Source organism: Meleagris gallopavo, chromosome 6 (genome assembly GCF_905368555.1).
Source record: "Meleagris gallopavo chromosome 6, MGAL_WU_HG_1.1, whole genome shotgun sequence".
NCBI classification, from domain to species: Eukaryota; Metazoa; Chordata; class Aves; order Galliformes; family Phasianidae; genus Meleagris; species Meleagris gallopavo.
Window position 1 is genome coordinate 11,807,623 of NC_139409.1, and position 26,347 is coordinate 11,833,969.

General features: G+C 36.6%; 1 long non-coding RNA gene across 2 annotated transcripts; it reads left to right on the forward strand.

Annotated features, from left to right (window-relative positions):
- Positions 1–2,481: 2,481 nt before the first annotated feature.
- Positions 2,482–22,608, forward strand: LOC146544078 (uncharacterized). 2 transcript variants are annotated; one of them, XR_014884162.1, is made up of 5 exons: positions 2,482–2,594; positions 7,220–7,348; positions 17,983–18,058; positions 18,578–18,673; positions 20,706–22,608. It is a non-coding gene; the product is annotated as an uncharacterized LOC146544078 (long non-coding RNA). The 2 variants fall into 2 exon arrangements; XR_014884161.1 differs by having other exon boundaries at positions 18,578–18,659.
- Positions 22,609–26,347: the final 3,739 nt, after the last annotated feature.

Genomic DNA, 26,347 nt, shown 5'->3' on the forward strand with positions numbered 1-26,347 from the left:
TGAGTGGTCAGAACTGTCAGTCAGTGCTTTGCAAGCTGGTAAAGCAACATCCAGGTCTCTTTTCTTTATTGTATTTTAACAAATAACATAGAAAATAATAGAAAATCTGAAGCAGAATTTTCCCAATAACAGCAGTCAGATAAAAAAAGTTGTATATATATATGTGTGTGCATGTATCTACGAAGGCTGCTCTGATAGCAGAATCTCCTGTGTTGCTATGTTAGCCCACAAAGTCAGAAGTGAATGTAGGTTGCAATAGTCTGTTACATTTTTTTTTTACCATCTAATAGATGGCATCCAGATGAACTGGATGGTCTTGGAGTTCTTCTCCAACCTTGGTGATTCTACGATTCTATGAAGCAATGGTGTGGGATTGAACTCCTGTATGAGGAAAAAATTGCACTCGCATTTATTGATGCATGGTGAACATTTATGGAAAACAAACAGTGAATGTCAGCAAGTGGGGCGGTGGATGGTACGTTTCAGCAATGGTGACACTGGCGGTTTGTCACCTCCGCTGATGTACGTTTTAAAGAGCAAAAATGCATAGCTAATGGTGGTGACTATGTTAAAAAACAATAGTGTTTTGTAGCTGAGAATTTGCTCTACCAAACTGTGTTATTGTACTCTTTGTATATGTTGTAGTTTTCACAGAAATAAATGGGAGGCATTAATTTCAGAGCAACTTAAATATTTAAAGCCCAGCAGAATAAAATACAAAGAAAGCAAAGCATCATCTTTCTTTTAAAACCCTCGAAATGCACTGCTAGGTATATAACTCATATCAAGGCTTGTTAACACTATGCTATTCGTGGTAATAAAATCTCATGGAGAGCAGCCCCCTGTGAGGCAATCAGATCCAAGAACTAGAGTAAGATATCTGAAAAGGGGAGTCAGTTCTCAGCCTTCTTCACTTCTGGATGCTGAAGGAAACTGGAAGATAATGTGTTATTAACCCTCACCATTGTTCTCAGAGCTCACTCATAAATTCTTACACACTTCAGTTTCCCATTTGCATACCTCCCTTGCAGCTGAGTCTGCAATTTGCAAAACTGCTGCAAAATACTGAATTACGCCTTTGTGTATCACCTGACACATAAAAAGGAATTTCTAAGGGAGAGAGTTACCAAAAACTTCCATCCATTTGAGTCCCAAGCTCACAGGTACATTACCTACATATTACCAAACTGCATATTAGCGTGGCAAGTCCTCTCACATCACACTGCACCATGTATCAGTGAAGGCCAGCTTCATGTGACCCCATGCAGAATGCCTCATGTACTGGGAAAGCAGGCACTGGAGAGGTCTGCCTTTAAGGGCACCACAGTCTCAGCCACTGATAGATTAGCAAATTTGTCAACTGGAACAAAGAAGGTCTGAAGTTATAGACTTAGGCTAGAAGTTTCCCAGGACAGGCTATTACATGATTTTATTGTCAGTGCAATCCTAAAAGAAGTTTCAGCTGCCCCCAAAATGGATTTGACTATTATGCATTAGCCCATTAGAAGAATCTCAGTCAGCACATTTGCTTTGAGATTGAAATGAAAAATTGAAGAGGTGGCAGTGCTAAATAAAAGATATTACCTATAAGGCCTTTTAAGGAGATAAGAATACAACGTTTGACAGGCTTTACTGTATTCTGTATCACAGGATCTTCTACTTATTTGAATTAAACACCTTTGCACAGTAGATGAAATCTGATGCAATACTGTCATCTGACTGACTGTGTTTGTTTTTCTCAGCTGCAGAGAGCATGTGAATTGCCCCAGTCAGGATCTGGTTGTACTGATCTGCATGGGGAGATCAAGGTTCCTCTGCACAGGAATCAAGGATGTTTCTTGGATGACTCATACACTTCTAAGGCTGAAGCTAAATACATTCAGAAAGAGAAATTTACCCTCTCCACAGGAAAACTGAATGCAAAAAGTTTAAGTATGGGAATTCAGGCCTTATATATATATATATAGATATGAATTTGAGGAACTGCAGTGCTCTTTTGACATGAAGAATTCTGGGGTGGGAACATATTCTTCAATTTGGGCTGCTTTTTATCATGAGAAAACTCCTTGTCTTCAGAGGAGGGAAGACTGGAAAGAATTAGTGTGCAGCTGCTTGTGTGCACTTGGGCTTAGTCATCGTTTGTATTTCAGTGTGTGGACTGACATCCAGCTCCTGCAGCTTCAACACAATGGGGCTCTGACTTCTCTGGTTATTGGGTCAGATGACAAGCAAGAGAATAAATATCAAATCAACAGTAATTGAGGTCACCTATACTTTAAATAATTACACAGCAGTATGAATGGCAACAGAAAACAAACACTGGAAGAACAGCAGTAAAACAACTTGAGAAAAGAGGATCTGTTCATTCAAACTGATGCAGTAACTGCTAGACATAGTTTTCAAATGAGCTGTCCTGCTTGAATTTGGCAGACACAATCTTTTGGTTTCACAGGAGAAGCAATTCCCATTGGAGCAGCTCTAGCCCAAGTTGCAGCGGAGAGAGCTTGACAATTCAGGCCCTTTTAAGGTCATTGCCATTAAATTAGTCACGTGGAAACACTAACTATCATGTTGTGAGACAATCTTTTTAGTAGGTGAGTGCCTTTAAATTTTTATTAGAACAATTAGGTCTTTTATAAGTTCAAAAACAAAATTAAATCATTGTGGTAATACAGCATTAAATAACTCCCTTGGTTTCACTCAAACACAGAATTATCATGAAGTTTTTTTGTTTGTTTGCTTTGGACAGGGAGTATGGGTATGTCTTTTTCCTCTCAGTTTACAGCAAATTTTATAAGTAACCAAGTGCCTGGAGGCACAGATCTCTGAAAGCAGTGATTGGGTTCAGCAGGGAAGTTCACCAAAAAGGGAATTCCTTAGCCTTTCTCAATTGTATCTCCTTCTTTCATCTGAATACACATACAGCCCCAAAGCAGATTCCCATGAAACAGTGAAATGGCACATCCATATCCGTATAAAAAGAAAGGCATAATTATAACTTGCTCCCTTCAGTCTGTCTCTTTTCTCCTTCAAGACAAATTCTACCTGGATAAATATCATCTTGTTTCTTCATTTACATTTTTTATGCCTTGTTTACCTTTTCATAGGCATTGTGGCACAGAGCAGCTTGTAAGTACTTTCTCAGCCTGTCTTTAACCATTGCTGCAGAAGATGTTTAAATTTTGCTGTGATCTGTGCTTTTTTATTCTTTTTTTTGTTCAGATCCAAGTAAAAAAAAATCATAATATACACAATCAAATCACATGTACTGCACATCTTTATAGGCAAAAAACTATAACAATCAAGCTATCAAATAAGTATTCTTATTCTATAGGCATTGTTGTTTTGCTGCAGAAGTTTAAAATACAGTTTAACTGCAGTTGTTTTGCTCTGCATTTCTTCCTGATCTCAGTATATGAGTGTGATCTTTTATCTCAGCTACTTCATAGTAAAGTCTGGCATTTCAGCTCTGTCTTCAGGTGAATGTTAACTAAATAATCATTCATCTTTCATCATTCAGCTGCCAAAAAGCATAGTCTCTGATCTCTCAAATTCTGACATTCATTCTTCCTCTACAATTAGGAATTAAATGAGATTAATAAAACTTTTAGATATAAATAAGCATATGTGTGTTTCCACATGCATGATACAATAAAAGTATGTATTATACTTCTAGAAGATACTGCTATTTGGGGGGTAAATTCAAGCAGTCATTTAGCTTCATTTTAAGGAACTTTTATGAAACAACCAAATTACAATAAAAATCAAAGCCAAAACATCATACTGTGAAAATAGCAGTGATATTGCCAGTTCATTTAAATATTGCACTGATATGAAGTATCGCTGAGTACACACAGCATTTAATAATTGCACCATTACGATATCAAGATGGGATTCATTTTATTTAACCACGGAAATCTATAGATTATTTAGTCACTCAGCTTGTTTTATACTTTTAGGAAAGAAATAGCACTTGCAAGGACAAAATTCATAGTATTGTTTGGAGAGCCCTTAATGAATATACTAACTTGTAATAAAATAAGTATTTGAGGTCTTCCTAGGCATTGCCAGTGTAGTTATCCACATCTTATCAAATAGGTCCTGCCCTTATTGACTAGATGTTCTAATATATTTCACAACCTTCATGAGAATGGCTAGCAGTCTGTATTGATGTCTGTTATTCTTCATCAAGTAAAATCTTAATTTTGTTTATGCTGATATTTGCTGCAAGGAAATATTGACTTTAATGCTGTATTACTGTACTCTTGCCACATTTCTGCTTGAAACATCCCCTTTTTCTGCTGATTGTTCCAATTTGGTCTTACAGAACTTTGCCATACTCCATTTCAATAAATAGCGATAATCCTTGTTCAGTTTTGACATTTCCAAAATGGACTTCTAAAATCTTTTTTGTCACTTAATATCTGTGTTATTTTGATGTATTGTATGTCTTCTGCTGACACTTTGACTTCTTTCAGTACCATAGGTGATCACAGAAATTCTCAATTTACTTGAAGTATCAGAGCAGGTGTAACAAATTTCTGTATGCTATGCTCCTATATCAGAGTCTACAATGACACTGTGGATAAGCATATTATGGACCAAGAAAAAGACTAGATCTCAGTGTGATCAGAAGGATCTGACAGCTGTCACCACATTCTCAGAACCTGTTCCAAGAACAGAAAATAGGAATTATTAGCAATTAATTTTATAGCCTTTTTGCTCCCCTGAAGTCACAAAGCTTGTATAGGTGTCCTAGTAGTGTGAGAAAATGGAAATGTTTTTTAATATTTGCTGATTAGCAGAAATATTACAGTTCTCCTTGTACTTGTCTGAATTTTGAAGAAAAATACTGTTGCTTTCCTCTCTTTAAGCCTAGTATACCATATATATGGCTTTTGCTGTAACTCCAGATCATGGCTTCTTGCTTCTGGTTGCATACTATTATATATTAACTGCTCTGGTAAAACTTCTCAAGTCAAAACATTATTAGGAGCTGTTATTATGTACTCCCACAGCCTTGACTTATTGAGCTGAAGCTTGATTCTAATACTGTTTTTAGAACAACAAGTGTTTCTATTTGGGTTGCCCTAAGCCTACCTAACTGTAGCTTAATCCAATAGTGCAATTTGCAAGCAAATTATGTGTTAGAATTCTGTACTGGTTTGGTAAATCTGTGAAAGAAGCCTGCTGTCCTTTGATGGGAACATTTTGATCTACTCAATCAGCCATGTAAAGTGAGAAATCAGTCTTGAGCTCTATCTCATGTCAGTTGCCAATTGTCATTGATTTAAAGCTCACTGAGTATCAAATACTCATTACAAATTCATCAATATAATATGTTCACATATTGCTGAAGATGCAACATCAAATAAAAATAATGTTGAAAGACCTTGGAAGAAGTTATTAGGATATGCAAGTATGAAGCACATTTGTCTGACTCTGAGGTAAAGACAAGAGCATGAGTGTGATGTAAAGGGCTTGAATATCTGGAGCTATATTGAGTTTGCTCTTTTAACACTCTGTTGGATGTACTTTAGTAATCAGTGTTGTCTCATGTGTGAAAACAACATTGTAATGCAGATTGCAGCTGTCAGATGACTCTCAATTATAAAATAGTCTTCAGAGACTGAGAAATGGAACCATGCAGTAAATGACAACTTAGCACAGATTATTAATCAAATTTATGATCTTATTCTGCATTTTCTGAAACTGGGGAGTTATTTGTGAAATCATTGCACTCGTTGCTCTTAATTAGAATCACATGTGAAAAAAGCTAGCTTCTGGGCACCAGCTGATACTACTTGCCCTTTGGTGAATCATGTAAAACACATGATCAGTGCATGTGTTCTTATGACTGAATGCAATTTATCTTATTAATGATATACATACCATTCAAGCAGACAGAAAATTTCAACTGAAGCAATAATTTTGTCTATTATTGGAGAAAAATAGAGATCAGAATGTGCTTAAGTTTACTAAGCTTTTTATAACCTAGCGGGAATTCTCAACAACATATCGTATTGGACAGCTTAGTAATTTCTTCTTATCCTGTTTTTATGTAGAAGAATGTACTTTGCTGTAGATGAAAGGACTGACTCATGTGGCAAGATTAGTATACAAATGTTGTCTGTGTTTTTATTCACTTTTACTAAATATTGAATAGCTATTGAAAATGTTTTATCTTTTCAACTCCTCCAGTTAGCCTAATCAAATTGTTCAGTTTTCCTACAATGGAGATTGTATTATGATGTGGAAATCCCATGAAAAACCATGAAACTGTGGCGCTAAGTTTGTAATGAATCTTTTATCTGAATGACCCACACGCTCCAAATAAGACTTTTCACAGATCCTTGGGAAGTGTCAGTCATGTAAATCCTTATCTGTGAAGATTTGTGGACCTAATACACAGAGTAATAAATTCATAGAACTCTAAAGACATATTTATTCTATAATATAGCGAAGAGTAATGCATTTTATGGAGGTTTTTTTTTTTTTTTTCCTCTAAGTGAATTTTGTGTTGGATATTGAGTTAGGTTCTCATTTAGCATCTGTAAGTAGAGGAAATGAATTGATTTCAGTAGCATAACTTGTGATCTACAGCAGTTCAAAGGATGTTAAATTCAATCCTTCCTTGTCTTTAGCTAAAATATTTTCAACAAGTGGTGGAAAAGCTACAAGTTCCATTATTCACACTGAAAAAAAGTGAGGGTCTTAGACACTACAAGTTTATATTTTCCATTTCATGAGTGACTGTCATTTAAGGTTCATCCAAACTTCTCTCCTTTATCATAGCTGTCTTTTATATGCCTAACATTCTGGGAAGTGGGAAGTGACAAGAATTGCTCAATATCATTGAAGTCTAAACTATTTGTTTGTGAGATTTGTGAAAAAGAGGTAATATTAGGCTAGTATTTTAGCTCTTTTTGTCTCCTGACACCAGGTACAAGAGAGAGCTGTGAACTAATAAAAGGCTAAAGAGAACATAAGCAAACAAACACAAAACAAAACCACACTGAATATAACTTTAAAATCTCTGTAAAAAATGCTATTTCATTCATTAGTCAGACTGAGGCATGAAGCAAAAAATGCTTGTGCGCTTTTATACTTCATGTGTAGATCCAGTGAATCCTAATATAGCACTTTAGGATTTGGGGAGAGAAATAACTAGGAGCTCAGGTAGCAAAACACTGACATTTTTTTATCTTGTCCTTTTTAGATTTTAAGGCCCTCAGTGATCTTTTCTGATCTTTGTTAGAAATCAGACAGTTAAGAAAGACACCCATTGGCATCTCATCACTTCTGTTCACTCTTGGACATCATCAATTTTTGCTACATCATGGACTGTGTAAGTGACTGGAAAATGGAAAAGTCCATTTTGCTACCTTTGGAAAAAAACTTCACCATTAGTATCTTTAGTATCTTTATTGCCATTGTCAAATTAGAGCCCTTAGTAGAAAGTGCATTGCAGCCTAGAAAAAGCACAAGTTTTCATGGATAAAATGAGGGAAGGAGTCTATCATAAGTTTTGATGCACTTCCCAAGGAAACACCAGGGACAGATTTCCCATGTTATTTCTTTTTCCTTTTAAGAGACATTTGCATTACAGGATGTTTCCACAAAATGATTTGACACTTTAATTCATTATTTATTCCTTTAAAATGAAGCTAGCCTAAAATCCCCATACTACAGTGTTACTGTAGGCATGTTAATATTAATACTTTAAAAAACAAACAAACAAAAAAAAATCCCCCACTGTTAGGTTTTGGCAATGCTGCTAATTGTAAATTCTTAAAATCACTGTTCTTTCTTTTAGCTTCTGAATTCTCAAGACACAGCATTATAACAGCATTTAAACCAGGCAATATTAGATCCTTCTGCATGAGATTCCATTCTGACCTGTGCAATGCTTTAGACATGGGCACATATAGAAATTTTAAAATCTCTGAAAACAGGGTCTGTTAACCAGTAGTGATCTAGCATCTTCAAAGGGAGGGAGTAAAAGAAACATAAGTCCATTGTAAGCCCTCTATTTTCATTCTGTCTTAGCTGGTGTTCACATTTCTGTATTTTACTCAGTTCTTACAAATTGCATGCTTCGTGAAAGAAAGCTTTTGCTGAATCTTGTGCATGTTCTTGAATTCCTGTATATATATTGGTGGAACTGAATCACAGGATGAAGTTCTAGTATGTGCCTTTTTTACAGGACCTAACTAAATCAAATCAAAGTCATGTCAACAATGTTTTTTTTTTTTTTTTCTTTTTTTTTTTTTTTCCCTGTAGTTGCTTAGCAAGCCAAACTGGCTCAGTGAGCCTTAGATCTGAATCAAAGGCAGCAGCACCTTTCTGAGGTTGGTGGTAAAGGGGGAAGGACTGGGATTGTGCCTTCTGGTATGACAAAATTATTCTTGCAAATAATTATGTAAGAAGTTAAGAATTAGCCCTTGGCTTGTGAGCTAAGGCATACCTACTGAGTCCTAAGAAAAATAATTCAACCTGAATAGTAAAAATGCTTATTGATAATATTAATAACTCATTGAGATTTTTTAATGGAAATTTGTGCTTTCTGAACTACTCAGTAACATCAAACCAGTATAGCTATAGGGAGGAAGAAAAAGCTACGTTTGATGTCAGAAGTGAAGGATATAAGGAATTCTGCAAGAAAAATTTAACTCAGATAGGCCAACCAACTCACTAAGCCAAATGAATGTGTTATTTCTCAAGTACGTGTAATGTAACTTCCTTTTTTTTTCTTTTTTTTTTTTTTTTATACAGCCTGATCTGTTTTTATAATTTCTATTTTTGTTTTGTTTCTTTTTCCCTGTGGTCAGCAATAAAAAATTGAGATCAAGCTTAATCGTGTTATTCAAGAACCAACGTAAGGCTTTAAACTTTGGACCTGCACTTTGAGACCACTTCTCTCTTTTTTAAATTTTTTTTTCACTGCTTATCACCTCCAGGGTGATATGATGCCTTATGACAGAGAAGTGTACATACTTGACAATGTAGTACCATTCGCAGAGGATGAAGTGTAGTGTGGGAATTCAGTATCTCCTTTCCTGAAAAGATGTAAGCACTGTGAAGTCATCAATGAAGTGATATAAGCAATTCGTCCTTACATAACATAAAGGAGACTTCAATGCTCACTTTGTTTTTCTTTCATAGAATCATAGAATGGCATGGGTTGAAAAGGACCACAATGATCATCTAGTTTCAACCTCCCAGTTATGTGCTAGTCACCAACCACCAGACTAGGCTGCCCAGAGCCACATCCAGCCTGGTCTTGAATAACTCCAGGGATGGGGCATCCACAGCCTCCTTGGGCAACCTGTTCCAGTGCATTACCACCCTCTGAATGAAAAACTTCCTCCTAATATTTAAACTAAACATCCCCTGTCTCAATTTAAAACCATTCCCCCTTGTCCTATTACTATCCACCTTTGTAAGCAGCTGTTTCCCCTCCTGTTTACATGCCCCCTTCAAGTACTGGAAGGCTGCAATGAGGTCTCCCTGAGCCTTCTCTTCTCCAAGCTAAACAAGCCCATGGACCCACATCTCCACCCTGTATAGGTCCCTCTGGATGGCTTCCCTTCCTTCCAGTGTATCGACTGCACTGCTCAGCTTGGTGTCATCCGCAAACTTGCTGAGGGTGCATTCGATGCCATCTCTATGTCATTGATGAAGATGTTGAAGAGCACTGGTCCCAAGACCGACCCCTGAGGGACACTGCTTCTGACCAGCCTCCACCCTGACACAGAACCATTGATCACAACCCTTTGGCTTCGTCTAGACAATCAAGTCATAATCCACTGAACAATCCATCCTTCAAATCCACGCCTCTCCAATTTAGAGAGAAGAATGTGCTGAGGGACCATGTCAAAGGCTTTGCAGAAGCCCAAGTAGATGACATCCGTCCATCCATCCTTCCCCCATCAACTGTAGCTGCCACTCTATCATAGAAGGCCATCAGATTGATCAGGTACTATCTGCCCTTGGTGAAGCTGTGCTAGCTGTCTTGAATCACTTCTTTATCTCGTATGTGCCTTACCGTAGCTTCTAGGAGGATCTGCTCCATGTTCTTCCCAGGCACAGAGGTGAAGCTCACCAGCTTGTAGTTCCCCAGGTCTTACTTTCTCCCTTTCTTAAAAATGGGAGTAATGTTTTCCTTTTTCCAGTCACTGGGGACTTCACCAGCCATGATTTTTCAGATATGATGGAGACCTGCTCTGCAATCACATCAGCCATCTCTTTCAGAACCCTAGGATGGATCCGGCCCCATGGACTTATACACATTCAATTTCATGAGGAGGACTTGGACTGTTCTACCGTTACAGTGGGACAGAAACCACTCACCACCCCCTCACCTAGAGGCTCATGGTCCTGGCAGACGTGGGAAGCCTGACCACCCATGAAGACTGAAGCAAAGCACTCACTGAGTACCTCAGCTTTTTCTATGTCTGACAAAGCCAGCTCCCGGTTACTTTTCATCAGAGGTGGAACACTCTCCTTGGCCTGTCTCCTCCTGCCTATGTACCTATAGAACCCCTTCTTGTTATCTTTCACATCCCTCGCCAAGTTCAGCTCCATCTGCACCTTGACTTTCCTAATCCTATCTTTACACACAAGGACGACAGCCCTGTATTCCTCCCAGGCTGCGCAACCCTGCTTCCACTTCCTGTACATTTCCCTTTTTTTCTCTCAGTTTAAGCTGCAGGTCCTCGCACAGCCACGACAGTCGCCTTCCTCCCTTGCTCGACTTCTGCTGGGGGATGGAGAGCCTTTGTGCTCTAAGAAGGGCATCCTTAAAGAGCTGCCAGCTCTGTTCTGTACTCATTAACTGCCCTTAAGGACAGTTTCCCAGGGGATCCCGCTCAGCATTTCCTTGAGCAGCCAGAATTTTGCTCTCCTGAAGCACAGGGTCCTAGCTCTTTTTGCCAGGCCCTCATTCTTCAAGATCTCAAATTCCACCAAGGTATGGTCAATGCAGCCCAGGCTGCCTCCAATCTTAACCTCTCAAAGGCTCTCCTCTGCATTAGTGAGCAGCAGGTCTAGTAAAGCTTCACCTCAGGTTGGTCCATCTATTACCTGGACCAGGAAGTTGTCCTCGGCAGACTCCAGGAATCTCCTGGATTGTCTGCCGCCTGCCATGCCACTATCCCAGCAGATATCTGGGTGGTTGAAATCCTCCATCAGGAAAAGAGCCCATGAGCACAACACCTCCTGCAGTTGAAGCAAGAAGGCCTTGTCAACAGGTTCCCTCTGATCAGGTGGCCTGTAGCAGACCCCAACCACTAGATGCCCTTTGCTGGACTGATCCTTGATTTTAACCCACAAGCTCTTGACCTGACTGTGGCTATTCCTCAGAGACAGACGCTTTTGGACTCTTATTTTAGAACTGGGAGAACAGTAAGATACCTAAGCATCTAAGCTGAGCAAGCCACTATTGTCTTGGATCCTGGCTGAGACATGCTTGTAAGCTGAAGGGAACCTTACAGAATAAAAAGTTTCCATGTACTCAGGGAGTAATGATCTTTTTCAGAACCCTTATATTAATGGATTTTTGAGAGGGCTGTGTAGAGCTACAGAGCATATTTAAATAGTAGCTGTAGATATTAATTCCCATTGTTCACAATTCATGTCTGTCTTTCAGAAAAAAAGAAAAAATTTACATATATAATTACTTATATGAAGTCTACAGTTTTCATTCCACATGACAAAAATACTACAATAGCCTTATGAAACATAATAACTTCCAGTTATCTTATAATATGGCACAAGGTGCATGTAAAGCAGAGAATTATACAGACATTATGAAGCATTCAGATCCAGAGTGCAAAGAAAAATGATATTCAATTTTCATGTGTGATTTAGATTTGAAATTCTTTCCTGAGATGAAGACATTAATATTTTGTAAAAGTAAAAGGTCGTTTATCAGTAGCATTCACAGATTGTCAGTAAAAGATAATGCTTCCCTAGTGGACAAGAAAGATTTTTTTACAATATGCCTTCCACATACTAATGAAATCCCCAGAAAGCAATGGTTGGTTCTGTAGTTTGCTAGATAAAGGGAAAAGGAGGACTTGGGAGAATATTTTGTGGTGAATAATGCATTTGATTTATTTCACTCCCTTTTCTGCTTGCAAAAGATCAAAAAAAAGCATTTAAATTTCAGATTTTTTTATAGATTTGTTTGTAATTCAGAAATGCTCAGTAAGCACTTAATGCTTTTTTCTATTGTTAGTTAATCACTCACAATCTAGTGGCGACCTAAAAAATGTAGCGTTCTTTTGTTTTCCTTTGTGGATGACTTAAGGACCTTACTTAGCAATAAAGAAATGTCCACGTGAACTTTTAAAAAATATATACTTTTATGACTATTATCACCAGCCCCAGAACTACAATTACTAGCTGCAACACCTTAAGGCTGTTCTTTCTCTTCTGAGGAATTCTTTTTACAGTTCCCAGGAGGTACAGCTGTTTTTCATTAATATAGAGAACTTGGAAACCTCACTCAGTGGTACTTAAGGAGCTTATTTCTTGAGCAATAATAGCAAAAATAATTGGGTATTTTTTAATGATAAATTTCCTTCCTTGTGAAATTCCATGTTGTGGAAATGGGAACTTCCCACAGTAATAGCATTTCCAAAGAAAAGCAGAGCCTGGAAAGAGACAGGGAAGAGAAAAAAGGATAAACCATGCACCAAGAGCCTAATAGTTATCTTGCTCAGAGCAAAATAGGAAATACTGTAGGTTGTGGTTCTGTCTCTTTCAGACCAAGATTTGTCTCCTACTGAGAATCCAAAATAGTGTCTTTCAAATCACTACAAATTTGCAAGTATGTCTTTCCCACTTTTTCCTGTCAGAAATACCCCGCTTTGAATAATTATCTAAATGTTTATCATATGAAAGTCCTTAAGGTCAATAATTTGTATCCTAGGAGATTGGTTAAACTTCCAGATAGCTTTTAGCTCTTAAAACTGTATTTAGGTGTTCTTATTGGAGCTGTTTCATTTTTGATAAATGTGTTTGGCACTTGACATATCAGTTTGTTTCAAGAAAAAAAAAAATAGTAATTTGATATTCTTACCTCTACTATTTATTGGCATCCTTTTGATTTATTATCCACCTTAAGCATCATGTCAGAGAAGAATGTCATGCTCATTTAACTATCCTAGGAAACAGTAACTAAAAAAAAAAAAGAGCCAACCAAACTCGAAGTCATCAACACCACAACAACAACAACCAACCAAAGAAAAGAAAAAAAAACACAAAAGTAATTACAAAACAAGTGAAAGTGAACACAGTCTTTCATTCAGAAACATAGTCTGCATTCATTATTTTTAGCTGCAGAGCTGACTGTACTGAATCTCAATGCATTTAAATATCTCCAGCATGGGTAAAATCTGCAGGCATACTTTTCTTCAATGAACATTGTAAAAATATCAGCAATAACAAAACCAATACTGCCAGAATAATGCCCAGTCTAAGACCACTTGATCACTCTTTCATTAATGATAAAGCATTTATGTTTACATTTTAAGCCATGTATATTCTTTCATTCTGGACCTCTCAGAACCAAAGACAAATGCTTTCCACACCTTGTAAAACTTAAGTTTGACTATTATTGCATAAGTTGCATATGTATACTCAAAGCAAACTGAATCATAACTCCACTGTTTAGTTTTTCAAATAGAGAGATAAAGAAGTCAAAGAACTTGAAAGTGATTGAATCATTCATCCATCATAGTCTGTCTGTGACTGATTGTTCAGCTTCATAGAATAATTATTCAAAATCGTATTTGACTACATTTCATAGAATAATCTTTTAAAAAACTATCTCATTATGTTCTTCATTAAGTCGCTACTACAGTTTGTATGAATACATACAAGCAGCTACAAAACTATGTAAATAAAGATATTCTTGGTTCTTGTCTATTTTTTTTTATTCCCCCATGGGACAAAAGTGGTTAAAGTATGAGAGGTATTTAGAGTAATCTGTTTTTCAACAAGAAACTCCAGAGGCATGGGGTAACTGCTGTAGATGAAGGTCTTCCAACAGCATTTAGTACTATAGTTATTTTACTTGAAGATAAAGCCAAAGTAACAGGGAGTTAATACTGAACAAGGAGGGTGATGTTATTTTATGTGCGGAGTTTTGCAGTGATTTAGTATTTGAATATTTGTGGTGATGAGTATTTACAATTGTAATGAGTGACTACTCTAAAACTTCAATTTTGATTACTGAAGGACGGGTAATGTCTAATGAATATATTATATTAGGTTATATTTCCAAATAAAGGACATTCATGTTCTTTCCAATAGTTCTAAAATACTCGTATTGGTTCTTCCATGTGAAATCATGACCTGTAAAACACAGTGACATTTCTGTCGTTTAGTTCAGTGTGTCCAGGATTTTTTCTTACATTCCTGATAGTGCTGACTGCACCCATCGAGGGCAGAGGAGAAGAAATGAAACTGACAATTTTTTTCATAAGGAAAATCAAAAGTCTATTCACAGTTCTATTCTTTTTTCCCTATCCTATAGAATTTCCATGTCCTTGTGAGATAATTTATTGCTTGTGTCTTAATATCAAATTTCCAAAATTCCAGCACCTTGATGTCGTATTCCGCCACAACAGATTATCTTGACTATGTGAAGAAAAGCATGATCGCAGTTTTTGAGAGGTGTTTTACTGAAAGGTGATATGTTTCTCTTTGTTGCATGATGGTACCTCGTTGTGTGAAAAACAATTGAAACTGGAACACAGAGCTATTGAACACAGTGAGAAGTTGACTACCTAATGTTCTGAGCCTTGTGCATTCATCTTGTCTGTGTGACAAATGGGTGTAAATTATTATTCTAACTTGTTAATATGCTAGATCCACTATGCAGAATCTTAAGACACTGAAACAGGAAGAGGGCCAAAGGTGACTGCTTGCTGAACTGCTTAAACAAAGATAATATTAACAAATATAAGAATAAAAACAAAGACAGGCAATCACTGAATTGTTTCATCTGTTCCACTCATGTAAAGTGCATCCCAGGTAAGCAACTGGCATGGTAAAAGAGAGCTGGAGAGTCTGGAGAGTCTGGAAGATTTAAGATAATGCAGCTTCCCAATGCATACTGAAATGAAATTATAATAATTAAAAAAAAAAAAAAAGAAGAAGAACACTGGTTAAAACCTTCACAATGCATCTAATCCACCAAAAGCTGTTTTCTCTTCCCCTCTCCATCACTTATAAAGAGGAAGTGGAAGAATACTATATTTTTAGTTCAGTAGATCAGTTGGTCAGTTGAAAAAGAAATACTCCACAGATGTACTATTTCTGGTAGTCAAGGTACTAAGACTCTGAAGCTGATCTATGTAACACAAAATATAGATTCAATTTTAAATGTCAGGTCAAAAGAAAGAAAAAATTGAATTCCAAGATGAAATATGGTTTTCAACTATGAATTACTTAATTTTGTTTGAATCCTCTTTTCTTTCTTTAAAATGATACTGTCATTTAAGAAGAAAAATGCTTTCTCATGATTGTGGTAAAACAACATGAAGCAATTCAGCATTTCAAGATAAATTTAAATTTTTAAAAATCTTTGATATTAAATATTTTTGTGTCTTTTGGATTTTTTTCCTCCTTCCCTTGATTGTAACTACTTGTTTAGTACTACTGCAACTTCAGATAATTCTAATATTCCTCCAAAGCCATTCTTTGAGAATCTACTTTTCAAGGGATCCAGAAAACAGTAACCCAGTTTTATTCAACAGTCCCTATATATACTAATAGAGATGATTTTTGTTCTCAAGTCAAAAAGCCCTGAGACATCTGTTTAAACTTAAACAGTTAACCCTTGTGTCCTTATTGACTTCAGTGGGAATAATGACAATCTTAAAGGTAACATGAATAAGTGCTCTTGTTGATTCAGGACACTACTGCCATTCTCACTGGAGTATAGCGATGAATCAATGCAGCAGAAAATATGCATGGCACTTGAACCTTTTGAAACATAGCATAGACAGTACCACATGCCCTGAAAATATTTCACCATGCTATATTTTCTGTGTCTTCGTCTTGAAGTCAGATAAGACTTGCAAAGTGGGAAAGGGTACACAGCTGCACACATGCACATAGAAAGAGCATTTATCTTGTTGTTATCTTACCAGAGATTGAGTTGATGAGTTAATAAAATTAAGAGTTAATTTAACAGCACTTTTCGAGTAAAATATTTTACATGTCATTGTAGAACAGTTGTTGATAGAAACATAGCCACCTACAGTAAAGTTTAAGACAAAACAAATGCTGAGAAGTGTCAGAAGAATTACAGATCCACGCAGGGGATTACTTCTAAATACTGACAGAAGGGCCATGTCTTTGTATGATTACCAGCTTGGAGGCTAGCAGAGTACTTTTCAAATTGTCTGTTACCCTGGGAGAGAAGTGAGATAACTCATCCTGTGGAGGAAAAGATTACCATTTAGACTGTGGGCAGTTACCACAAAACCATCAGTCTATCCTGCACCACTGCCTTCCAACATTTCCCCCATCGGAAGATACTGATGAGAAAGGAACAGTCTTGAAATATAGCATTAAACCTGAGATACTAAGGTTGACCATAAGTTGGTAGGACATCATGAACCACCTTCAATCCATCAGTAGCAGATGATTATAGTCAAAAATTAAGCAACTTTTCTTATGTGATGAGATCAGGAAGCTGGCTTGGCTGACAACACTTGGTTTTCAATTAGTTTCCTGGGCCAGCTGGCTAGAGAGACAAGGAAGGAAACATGTGCAGGATGGGAGGAAGTGCAGCACTTATATCATCTTGAACTATGTGAAACCTCAGCCTAAAAACTAGAGCAAGTAAGACTTTCTCTGACACACTTTTCCCCATCTTATCTAATCAGTAACGTAGAAACTCTCTCAGGCAAAGACTGTATTTGGACTGTCACGGGTAATTGTCAATAACGAACTCATCCTCATTTGAGTTATCCCTCCATGAGCCCATTTATACCTTTGTTAAAAAAGAAAAAATGGAATGGAAACTGCAAGTATCTTATTTAAATTTGTTATATTTTATCCTCAGCATCCCATTTTATTAAATAGCACTTAAATTAAAAAAAAAAAAAAAAAAATTGTCATTTTCCCTCTCCCCACAACCTCTCTAATTTTTTTCCACATCACTAATCACTAAAGATTAGACGAGAGAAACTATTTCAGGAGTGATCTTAAATGATAGAAGAAGGTAGAGTAATATGCTTCCAAATGCAAATCTAGAAAATTATAGCATGGGACTTATTTTCACAAAGAAAAGATATACTCTACTTGTATTTTAGAAGCTGAAGAAAATCAGTGTATCTTTGCATACCTCAAATGTAGGTCCTGGCACTACATTTTATACAACCCTCCCTTTTCACTATCAAAGAGTATGTACTAGGATTTTTTTTTTTTTTCCACAGAATAGAGTATCAAACAATCAAATGTGTTTTCCCAGGAATGTATGTGAGTTTCATCATGTGTGTCAAAGAAATCTGGATCTGCTATTATAAAAGTTTTTTAATGATTGATATGGTTAAGGAAGAAAAAGCTAAGTTTTAAGAAATTGCAAGTTCATTGCTCGTTAGTCGAAAATCTGGTTTGTTTCTATACTTGCAGCATAGAGGATTTTAAAAAAAGAAAATATAAAATCTTTCTGTGGAAAATAAGTTATAATTATGATCTTTTTGTGTCTATGAAATATAAACATTTTAAAATCTGCAGTGGAATTTTTTCAACTCATTTTCTCTGTTGCTGTTATTGTAAAAGCAAGGATAAGCTTTGCATTATCAACTAATGTAGATTTTTTTTTCAGACTGAAACAAAAGTATTTCTTTTGTCATATTGTCACTGTTGATAATCTCAAACAAGAGAAATTCCTGAAAATAGATTTCGTGTTTCGATAACCCTGGTTCTGATACAAGTTTATGGCTTTCATCTCTCTAGTGGCTTTTCAGCATGCTCTGTGCACTGTTCCAGACCAAAGCTCCTCTGAACAGCTGTGTGGATTGTGTAGTGTTGGGTAGGTTGCCTTTCATTGTTACAGACATTAATGCTGTCACACTGTAGTGAATAGTTGGGATTTCACTGTCATAGCTAAATGACCTGCTAGTTTGTATTATGCCTATGAAGTTGTGGAGTCAATTAGGTTAACATATGAATAGATATGTGCTACAAGCTTCATTATGCATCAGAAATAGCACAGTGAATAACAAATGCCATTTAATTACAGCTACCAATGCAAGGAGTCATAGAAGGTTAAGTATAGTTCTAAAAATAAATACGATAAATTTACACTTGGATGATTAACATTAAATATCGAGTGATTTGTATAAGATCCTAAATAAAAGACTACCATCCTTAAACCTGACAAGATGAGAGCTGATATATCTCCCAACAACGATAAAAAGGTGTTCTGGAAGTTTAAACTTCTTTAAGGCACTTAACAAAAAATTCCTTTTGCTCCTCCATCTCTCTAGGCTCTTTCCAGTAGTCTTTATCCTAATTTCTTGAAACTATTCAGATACACCTCTTCTTTCAGATTCTCCTTCAGTGGTCACCAGTCATAACTCTGCAACCAGAGAATAAAAACAGCTGAAGACAGAGGAGAGCTGTCTGGAAAGGTACTAGATTTCAGGTGAATAAATAAATCAAACTTAGCCAGGGAAAATGCAGGTCAAAATTTGAGATCAAGTTCAACTTCTTTTTAAGTTCAAAACAATTAAACAGAAGAGAGATAGGAAGTTACTGTTTTCCAAATGTTTCTATATGACTTTATAGCCCACTGACTCTTCGCTGTTTTAATGAGACTTTCCATAATACAAAATTTTGCTGGAACAGCCATGTAGATAAAGGGGATGGTAAACTGTTATATATGATTGACAGAACTACCCTGATGAAATTGCTAGTGTAAGCACAATGATATTGGCAGAAATGTGCCTTTGCTGATGCTTTCTTTCATTCAGAGGAATGTAGAGGGGAAGAAGAGGGAGAGAGGCACTATAATATTAAATGATTCTAAGCTGAGAACAGTTTTATTGGTATAAAATACATTCATATTAGAAAGCACTATATCAGTGATTGAAATCATCCAGTTGACAGTATCTTATACTGGCACTTCAAGAATGTATACTTATACTGCTGATAGGGTAGGATAAAATAGGTGTCATACAAAAAGTCAACATTTACAAGGAGGTCTCTGACATTTCCCTTTAAATGAGAGTATAGCAAACAGGGAAAGAAATAGTTACAATAGTTACACATGAAGAGGCATCTCAGATTTTTGTGTAACATTGAAATAACCGCACATTTTACACCCAGAAATCACCAAAGTCTGTGATGCTTTCAACAGATTCACAGTTTAAAAAGCTGAACAGTAAAAGAAGTGGGAGAAGACTCTAGTGTATTACTGATTCATAAATCAGTGTGCTGCTTTATAGAAATTACTCAATTATGTTGCTTTAACATTTTTGTCTAGGTATCAAGTACCCAAAAAAAGAATTGGTTCACTTTGAACCATCAACTCTATTGTATAATTACTTTAATTAGGTAGTTTTTGAACACTGCACATTAGCTACATGACAGAGCAGAATTGTTGTGGTCTATTGAGTAATTATTTAATTAGGCCACATTTTAAAAGCTGTTTATCTCCCATATAATTGTTGGAACCAGCTCCTTCTGGTTTATTTTGTAATTGTTTAATGAGGCCAAAAGTATCTATTAAAATATATATTTATTTTTTCAAGAACAGTGCTAGTCTGTGCTTCAGGGGAAAATTAAAATAAATAAATAATCTAAGATGTTTAAACAAGAACTTGCTGCAAACTTGTAAGAAATTTGTACATGGTAATGTTACAATGATTGAAACAAGGGGGACAAAAAGGTTGCAGTCTTTGTACAGAAATACCAATGCAAATGAATAAAGGTGAACAAAAAAGGAAATGTCATTTCCTTTTGTTAGACCATCTATGTGAAGGTAAAAATGGAAAGCAGCAGACAGTCAATTTCATCTTCATCTGGCCGAGGAAAATGAACCATTGATACAAAATAACAAAGATGATTCAGAGTTCTTAATTAGAGAGAGATAAATTATCAAAGCAGAAGCATGATCTATGAAAACTGTTCTATTTGTAAAAATCAACCTGGATTAGAGGGAAATGATCTAACATCATTTTCAAACTAGGAAGTTGCTGCAAACGAGATACGATCCTGTCAACACTGAAATCAGTGCCTCAGCTTCCACTCAGATACAGATACAAATGTATGCAATTTCAAAAATGAATGGGACTTTTCAAGGAGTCTTTGAGAAAAATACGCATTATCATAGAATCATAGAATTATAGAATGGTTTGAGTTCCAATGCCCCTGCTATAAGCAGGAACGGCTCACACTAGACCAGGTTGCTCAAAGCCCCATCCAGCCTGGCCTTGAACACTTTGAGGGAGGGAGCATCCACAGTGTCTCTGGGCAACCTGTTCCAGTGTCTCATCTCCATCACAGTACATAATTTCTTCCTAATATCTAGTCTGAATCTATCCTCTTCCACGTTAAATGCATTTCCCCTCATCCTGTTGCTACTTGTCCTTATAAAAAGTCCATCCTCAGCTTCCCTGAAGTCCCTCCTCAGATACTGGAAGGCAACTATAATGTCCCCCCCTTCTCTTCTCCAGGCTGCAGAACCCCAACTCTCTCAGCCTGTCCTCATAGGGGAGGTGCTCCAGCCCTCATCTTTGGGAACCTCACCTGCACCTGCTCCAACAGCTCCGTGTACTTATGTTGCCAGCCCCAGAACTGGATGCAAGACTCCATGTGGAGTCTCATGAGAGCAGAGTACAAGGGACAGAATCACCACCCTTGATCTGTTGGCCACGTTCCTCTTGTTACAACCCAGGATACCATTGGCTTTCTGGCTGCAAGCATTCATTGTTGGCTTGTGTTGAGACCTTCATCAACTGGCACCCCTAAATCCTTCTCCTCAGAGCTGCTCTAAAGCCATTTTCCACTCAGCCAGTATTTATGCTTGAAAATTATAGAAAATACTTAAAATTATTTAAAAATGTCTTTTTGGTGGTAAATGTGTTACTGAATGTGTCTATTTTGCTGAGATGCTTGAATATAAGTGTCATAAAAGGACATTAGAAACACATGGAGAGAGTGCTTCAAAGCCTAGATCTTTCTGAACTTTTATAAATGTAAGAGGTTTGTATGAGGTACTTAGCTACAAACTGCAGATAAATATGTGATTAAATTTACAAATTGTACATTTCAGAAGAATTGTCATTGTTATTATTGTTTGTTTGTTTGTTTCTTAAAGGAAGATTGAAGAGATACAGGAACTGTGTATTTGGGAGAAATAGAATATGTCAGTATTGTCTACCCACTGCATCCCACTGTAAAGAATGATATTCTTGAGATGTCAATACATGTTTCCTTGCTGGTTCACAAGAAAAGTGAAGGTGGAACAGTTTCAAAATAAAAGGAAAGGAATGGCAATAATGATAATGCTGCTGTAACTGCATTCCAAACCTTGCCTTCCTGAAATAAAGTTTCAAATAAAAAGACGAGACTCATTTCTGTAGCTGTAATATATGAGACCTTTGCCCTGAATCCATCCAGAATTATGTCAATTTAACAAATTAATACCCGTCAGTAGAACTGCAGGAACTGTCTGCATGCACACTTTGAGCCTGTGCCTGGCAGGAGTGTTAAATCTGTTCAATGAAGATTTTTTTTTTAATGTCACATTACCTCAAAACTAAGAAGAGCTTGTGAACGTTCATAGTAGTTCCATGGTAAACAGCAATTAAGCCACCTTAGAACTACCACAAGCCTGAACCAATAGATTCCTGAACTACTTGGGAGCACTGAGAGAATTTGCCTTGATCTTAAAGATGCGGAGCTCAAAAGTAGAAAGCTTTTAAATCCGTGACTCATTATGAGCATATAAAATTGGAATTCCCATAAAACACTGATTTCCTTCCAGCTGCTCTTTACTGGGACTGATGATTTATGTTTGTCTACATTCTGCACAATTACTTAGATATCAAGAAGGAAACAAACAAAACAAAACAAAACAAAAAAAACTCACACTGCCCAAACTGTTCCTCAACTGGATTTATGTGGAATCTAAGTCACTCATGTTAATTCTTCTCTCTGTTCCACTCCACTGTTCAGTGGCTACCTAAAACAATTTAGCTTAAAGGCTTTAAATACTCCCCAGGCCCTGGTTCCTGAAAACGTAATGCTTCTGGACAGAAGTAAAAAAATTACCTTTCTTGGAGTAGTCTCAGGAGACCTTTCTTTCCTTCAGATGTGCCTTCTATTACATTCTCTAATTCTATCCAGACTATTGTCTCTGGTGGAAAAAGAACAAAATAAAACAAAAAACTATGTGCAACTCAAAACTTAACTGTATTTTTCCATCTTTTTTGATCTCTTGGTGCTGGGACAGATTTATTTTTCGAAGGAAAACTCTGTTTAAGAGTCCAAGAGTAGGAAAGTTTGAGGAGTTTCACTCTTTCCCTCTCATCATACTTTGTGTCATTATGGAGACACAGTAGAGGCAAGAATGAAGGGAGGAAATAAGGCTGGGAGGCTGAATTTTCAGGTGAGTAAAGCAATTTGGTCCTTAAAATCTTGGGGATTTCTGAGGTCTGCTAGTGTGTTGGAGTAAGCTTTTCTACAGCTCTCTACTTCCTCACAGGTTCTCAAATCATTACTCTCTCAATAAGTATCTTATGGCACTCTTACAAAGTAATATTTCATTTAGTAGTGATGCTGACTGGCCTTGGCAGTGTGATAAGATGAAGGAATCCAAAGAGAACTCCTCTTCCAGAGACTGTATATTGTATGTCTTGATAGCCTTTTGTTGGTCAGAAATTCAAGATGCTTGACTTTCTCCTTTCTTAAAATGGATCAGTACTAAAAGGAAGAGGCAAAAGGAAAATATGCTTAGCTAGGACTTCTTTATTCAACATAAACTGAGACAAATTCAGGGCCTTGTCTGCTTCCTGTTCCTTGTGTCTCTGGCATAATTGGGATATAATCTCTGTGTGTCAGAGGGAAAATCTTTCATGCTCTGGGCTGCTGATGTTATGGTCCCTTCAAAACATTGAAGCTACTTATATAGCATATAACCTATAAGAAAAGCAAATGTTTTTTCTCTATCATCTGGAATAATAAATGCCTTGAACATTTCTTATTTTTAGCTAAGCATTAGCTATTTAAAACATTTCTAATAAAAGACATTAATATGAGTTCTGTGGTATTTTGTAAAAAATCTATTTAAAAAATATTCAGTTGGTTCTTTTAATACATACAAGTAACTCAGAGTGTCTCTGTATTTTAAAATTGGGAAGTCAAATGAGAGACTTCTTTTGGGTGGTACTTCTGCCTGTCCTTCACATGCAAAGCTTTGAGTTTTAATTCCAAGTGTATTTTTACAGGCTGATTGTAAAGTATGGTATTATTTCTACTGGATTACTAGCATAAACTGAAATATAGAACAAAAAGGTTCTACAGGCATTCTCAGTTGTAGTAAAAAAAAATGATAGTATGTGTGAAAGTAGTTATGAATTTAAGGAGACTGTGCCATATCCTGGTATGGAATACCTAAGTTAATCTTCAGGACAACCTCCTCAGTTCCCATATAGTGATCTGAATTTCCTCTCCAGCATAGCTAACTGCCAGGATATTTGTGCAAGAATTAAATTTTATTACCTCATAATGCTTGACTGATTTATGTGGAGACGTCTGTGCAACAACTAAAGCATTAAAGATTTTAGGCATTTAGATTGCTGCAGAGAAAAATCTTGCAGTTTTGATTTCATGAGAATGGGCTTTCTCATTCTTTTCCCCACTTTTTCCTAGTAATAAACCTGGCTAAAACAGCACATTGGCTCTCAGTCGAGATTTACAGAGGTTTCTCGGAAGCTATAGCGTTGTCATTCTGGGATAGTGGAATTTCCTTATCTCATAAAAGCAAATTTTAGGGCAGTGACAGCTTGACTCAATATGTTTGTGATGCTGTTTTTCCCTCTGAGGAGTACATTAGAGTATTTTTATTCCTAGATAAACAAAACAAAACAAAAAGTCAGTTGAAGAAAGCGACTTTTCTCTTAGTTTCTATACTGACCTGTGAAGGTCTCATGTTCTTGAGTAGGTACTGAGCAGAGAGAACATCTGAGACCACTTATCTTTGTACGGAGGGGTTGGACAATGGGCAAGCATTGGGGAGGCTCTGGGCCAGTGGAAGGGAAAAGCATCATGTGGAAAGATGGCTGTTGTGGTGGAGAGCAAGGATCCATGGAGATTCTCCATGTGACAAGCAGGGCAGGCTGAGCCTGATAGCCAGGCTCACAGCTTCTCACCCCAAGACAGGAGCTGGACAGCTAGTGGGGAACAGGGGCCTGGGACGTAAGTATCATGTCGTTCCATCAAAACACATGTGATGAATTTCCAAGTAGTAGGGCAAAAGCAGCTTTGCCATCTTATCTTGTGATTCATTTTCTGCATATTGTGGAAGCAGCTGTTCTTCGGGTTGAACTCAGTTTGACAGACACCATGACACAGACTGTTGCAGCGCTCAGCTGGAGACTAGGCACGTTCCTTGTCACTCCTGAGGGTCTGGGAAGCAAAGGAAGGAGTTGGACATGAGAACAAGCATCTGGAAATGTCTTAGACTGATTAGGAAGGTGATTTTTGAGTGTTAGTGTCTGCTGGCTTTGACACCACTTGCTGCATAGGGTTTCTGGATCACTTTCTTGGATTTAAATGCCTACTTTTCATCCAACTTTCATTTCAGGCACAAAGTAAACACTCTGGATCTCATCTTGCAGTACTCTTTCCATAACCTAACTCCAAAAAAAAAAAAAAAAAAAAGGCAGTGTTAATGAACAAAACCCACCAACCTGCTGGGCAAGTGCAGCTCAGTATGGGGTTGTTTTTTCTGTGCTTAAAATTTTTAAGCAAAAAAAAATTCAGGTTTTCTTTTCTTCTTTCTCAATTGTTGCCACTCACTAAAACTGACAAAGTGGGTGCCAAATGAAGAAAAAAAGTCTCTGTATTGCCAAAAAATTGTAGCTGTGGGACTTCTTTTTAGAGGAAAAAAATGGTATATTTTCTCCTGCCATTTTGTCATGAATCATTTAGGAAGCTTCTCCAAATACTTTTTTTTTTCATAGAAGAATTTGAATGCAGAACAAAATCTTTTCCTGAATAAATGATGTAAACATATATATATATATATATATTCTTGAGTTAGTTTGTTGTTGTTTTTTTTTTTCTGCTTTTTTAGATTTAAAGACATTTTAGTTGGGATTTTACAGGCTAATTTCATATCTGGAACTATAGTAGACACTGTAAATACACGTGTTAATTATCTCTTATCATACATCTCCTAGTCTGTAAGGACAGATGCACATGTTTTTCTCTAGCTTATAGAGCTGCCTGCACGATTGGGCTGAGTTGATGATTTTGAGATGCTGTGTCTCTTCAGGGTGTGAAGATATGAGCCATGCACTCGTGCTACATGTTCTCTGAATATGGCTGGAAACTCACACACTAAGTTCTCTTTCAGGAAAAAAAAAAAAAAAAGCATGAGAAATGTGAATAAAAATAAAGAATATTAATTCATAAGTAGTTACTACTTTCCATTCCTTTCTTTGCAACATTTTCACAAAATTTGCATGTTTAGATAACCAAGATGCAGTCACTAGACTACAAAATATTCTCTTCAGCATCTAATGTAATTTGATTTATTAGTCCTATCCTTACAAAATAGGGTGTGCTTAATTCATAATAAAACCTCTTATTCAATTACTTCCTTCTAGGAAACATATTTTTTAACCTTAATACAACCCTTACGAGATTGTTTGTAGTACAAATGAAATATTATAAATTTTATAGCAAACTGTACAGTCTTTAGTGATTTTCTTTCCTCTAGTGATCAGTAGGGTATCTATGCTGATGTATTTATTATTCTGAATGGAAATGCCTGACCTTTCACTGAATAAATCTGCCTAAATTTGTTAGAGGGAAATCTGCTTAAAGGAAGGTAATATTTACTTAGTATTACATAAAAGTTCTAAAGAAATTTTTATATGGAATAATCCTGCCTATATGACTTTGCAGATTCACTGAGTTTGACACATGAGATTGAAAACTAAGCAGGAGAACTAAATTGCTATTCTGACCCCTGGCATATCATTTTGCCTAGTTAGCTCAGACTAGAAACTAAGCAGTTTTGAGTATGACTATAGCATGTTTTCATGCAACACTTTCATTTGAAATATAAATTGGGAGAATATATTAC